We start from the raw sequence: 3403 nt of genomic DNA, 5'->3' as shown, positions 1-3403 counted from the left end.
GTAGGTCAACCAATGAAAATACAGAGGCGGGAATATGGGATCTGTCAATCAAAATATAACTCCGCGTTACTGGTCAGATTATATCTCACCCTGGGTGCTTTATGCCTTGTATTATACTAAATCCTAGCAAACTGTTGTGTAGACGTATTGTATAAATAATGTATACAGTAAACAATTCCAAAGTTTAAAATTAATTTCAATACATATGTAGACCGTTGGAAGAAATATATAAATAAAACAATTGAATCAGTCTTTTCAAACGCTTTTCTATCAATCCAAAGTATCAGGTATCAGCAACCATGCAGGTCTAAATACAAATGATGGCACTAGAAAACTTCTGACACTGAGCACTCAACTTCAGTATTTCAGTATTTCTTATGTATCTAAATATCTATACTGTGTTTTTCTATTTGTTAATTATATAGTAAAATGAACAACATTTTTGTAAAAAGATAATTAAAAAAACAACAACTCTAAATGAAATGACCCAGCAAGGATTGACAGCCGATAACATTTCTTTTTTTAAGAAATGAAGTTATAACCATCAAAGTTTCAAATTTCATGAGAAAATTTGTTTCGTTTGCATTTTATTGTGAAAGTTTCACACAATCATTTTTCTTATGACTTGTTTGTTCTATCATTATAAAATGTCAATGAAGTTCTTATTTTGAAAATAAACGATTTTCACGGAACGTGTCGTAATTATATCTATAATTACAAGGTATCCTGACTGACCTGAGATTAAACATATAACATATTTTTGTTCAATATTTTATTTTGCGGGAATGTAACACCAAGATTGATTCAAATGCAATGTGCACATTTTGACTTTGTCGTATTTTGGAGTTTGGAGTTTTTTTCTTTCTTTTTTCTAGATACAACATTTGCTTTTTTTAGATTCAACATAATATAAAACAGCCACCATACAAATTAAATACATTTCACGTGAGAAACAGCATGAAATCTCCATTTTAATTTATTACTTTCCGTTATTTCTATTTTGCTCCCATGGACCTCAAATGCTACCTTGCATATTTTAATACGTCACTTAAATACCTCAAATGGCCGCTCAATTAGATTCTTTTTGCTATATAGTTCTTTTAATCTTCAATTAATGTGGCTGGACTGAAATCATGATTTAGTGGTGTCTTTCCAGCTATGCAGACGATGAACATCGACGTAAGCTCCTCCGTGCATTAGTTTCAACGGGACCAGGCTCAATTTCATCTTATTTATCATTCTCATTTAAAAAAAAAAAACAGTATGAAAATGTCAAGTACATAAGAAGGAATAAAAAACTTTACCTTTCTGTTTCGGAAGGCTGGAAATTTCAAATATTTTATCAACTGTCAAAGGGGCTCAACTCTATCCAAAGTAATATCGCTTTACGCTTAGGATTATAGGCCGTTGATTAGTTGTTTAGTAATACTAATACATGTAACAAAGACGTCAATATTCTACATAGGAAGAATTAAAAAATATTCCCAAACCCTACAAACACCCCTCTCCTATAAAAGTAGAAAAGTATACGTTCACCATTATAGATCATAATGTCATTACACATCCGTTTGAAACCTGTTGCCGATACATAATATTAAAGGCACACTATGTCTCAGGCACTATTTTTTCGTTTTAAAAAAGGCAAACATGAGTTTTGTAATGTTTAAATAATGTTTTAGAGCATGTAACATGCTTATCACGTGACAACAGCAGTACTAATTGCCAAAAGGCAACAGAAGAGAAAGATGATTTTGCATGGTATATGGATAATGAAACTACAAGTGACACCAGAAAACCAAACGCTGTTGAAAAATATAAATGAAAGTATTTCTTATGCATAATGTTTATAAGCATTATAAACATATTTGATTAGAGATAAGAGACAACCCTTTGTACTAGTATAAAGAGACTTCCTTTAAATCTTACTCTGCGTACGTCATATCCTTGATAATACGAATTAATACACTTGTTACTATATATAGTAACAAAATTGCCTATGATTTCAACTGATTATGAGTGTCACGTGACCTATTATGAGTTTGCGGCCCGGGGCCGAGAACTAGTTATCAGCCCGCAGAACATGTGCACGTGCACAAACTGGAACAATGACGTCATATTTCACGTCATCAAACAGTTAACTGTAAAAGTGAAAGTAGGTTGTCCGCACGAATCGCTTTATTTTATTATGAGAGCTTAAGCGTATTTCGTACAAACACATTTTTGTAACTATTGAAATTTGAATAAATAATACGACAAATTAATTCCGAAAAAAATGAAAATAAAACTTGCTTCTCGATTCTACTACTTTGAACACACAAACAGTAAACATCTCTACAGAACAGTAGAAGTGTAGACAAGAATTTCAACGAAAGAACTTCAAAGTATTTTTAATGCTACTATTTGATCTACCAAGTGTATTAAAGACATTAATACACGGCAAAGTAGGGCCGGAAGGTGATAATCGGCCCTGAATGAATAATGGCCCTCGGGCTAAAGCCCTCGGGTCCATTATTCATTTTGCGGGCCGATTATCACCTTCCGGCCCTCTCCTGCCGTGTATTAACCTCTTAATAATTAATATACGGACTTAAATGTGGACAACTCGAGCTGCCTTAAATGCAATAGTTCAAAATTGTGTTAATAAATTAGTAATGATTAAAATTCAAACTGTTCTTATTGAGAACAATTAAAGCATTTCTGAAATCATTAAAAACAATGTGAAGACTAAAAACACAAACAAACACAAGAATTATTTTTCTAAGTTCTTTCAAATTATAGTTTAATATTTTCCTTTATATTTTTTGCGTTGACAATGTTGTTTTTATTAAATCATTAATATCATTCTATGTTTTTATCCAGTCATAACGCGGAACTAATTATAAGCAGTTTCAGTGTAATTAAGGCATAGGCCTATGCAAGAGGAACCATGCAAAGCTTAAAATTTTGAACAACAAATAACAATAACAGTTATAAACGTATTACATTTGAGGTCATATGTGAAATAAAATAATAATAATGGCTACTTATTAAAACAAAATTAGAATCAGGACTCATCATAGTGAAATCTTTCTGGTCAAGGCCACTCCGTGTTACTTTTATCAAAAATCATACAGCGTGGGAAAATATTGCGTCAGCAAATATATCAATGGAATATAGTATTTGTTAGCTGCTATAGCAACATACCTACACTACACTTTTTAGAAGAAGTACTGATTTAAAAATACATTCTTTCTCATCAGTGTTTAGAACATTGTCTCAGTTTTATTGAAAAGTTGATGCAGATGCCTTGCTTACTCGCCTGTTTACATAAACAAATAGTAGCGCCAAATTTAATAGTACATTGTTTACCTACCTCTACTGGAAAATGGTACAGCCCCCGAAGTTGTGCGCATGCGTAATTGAT

Source organism: Ruditapes philippinarum, unplaced genomic scaffold (genome assembly GCF_026571515.1).
Source record: "Ruditapes philippinarum isolate M1 unplaced genomic scaffold, ASM2657151v2 ctg552_1_1_1_1, whole genome shotgun sequence".
Classification (NCBI taxonomy): domain Eukaryota; kingdom Metazoa; phylum Mollusca; class Bivalvia; order Venerida; family Veneridae; genus Ruditapes; species Ruditapes philippinarum.
Note: the sequence above shows the minus strand (reverse complement) of the source record.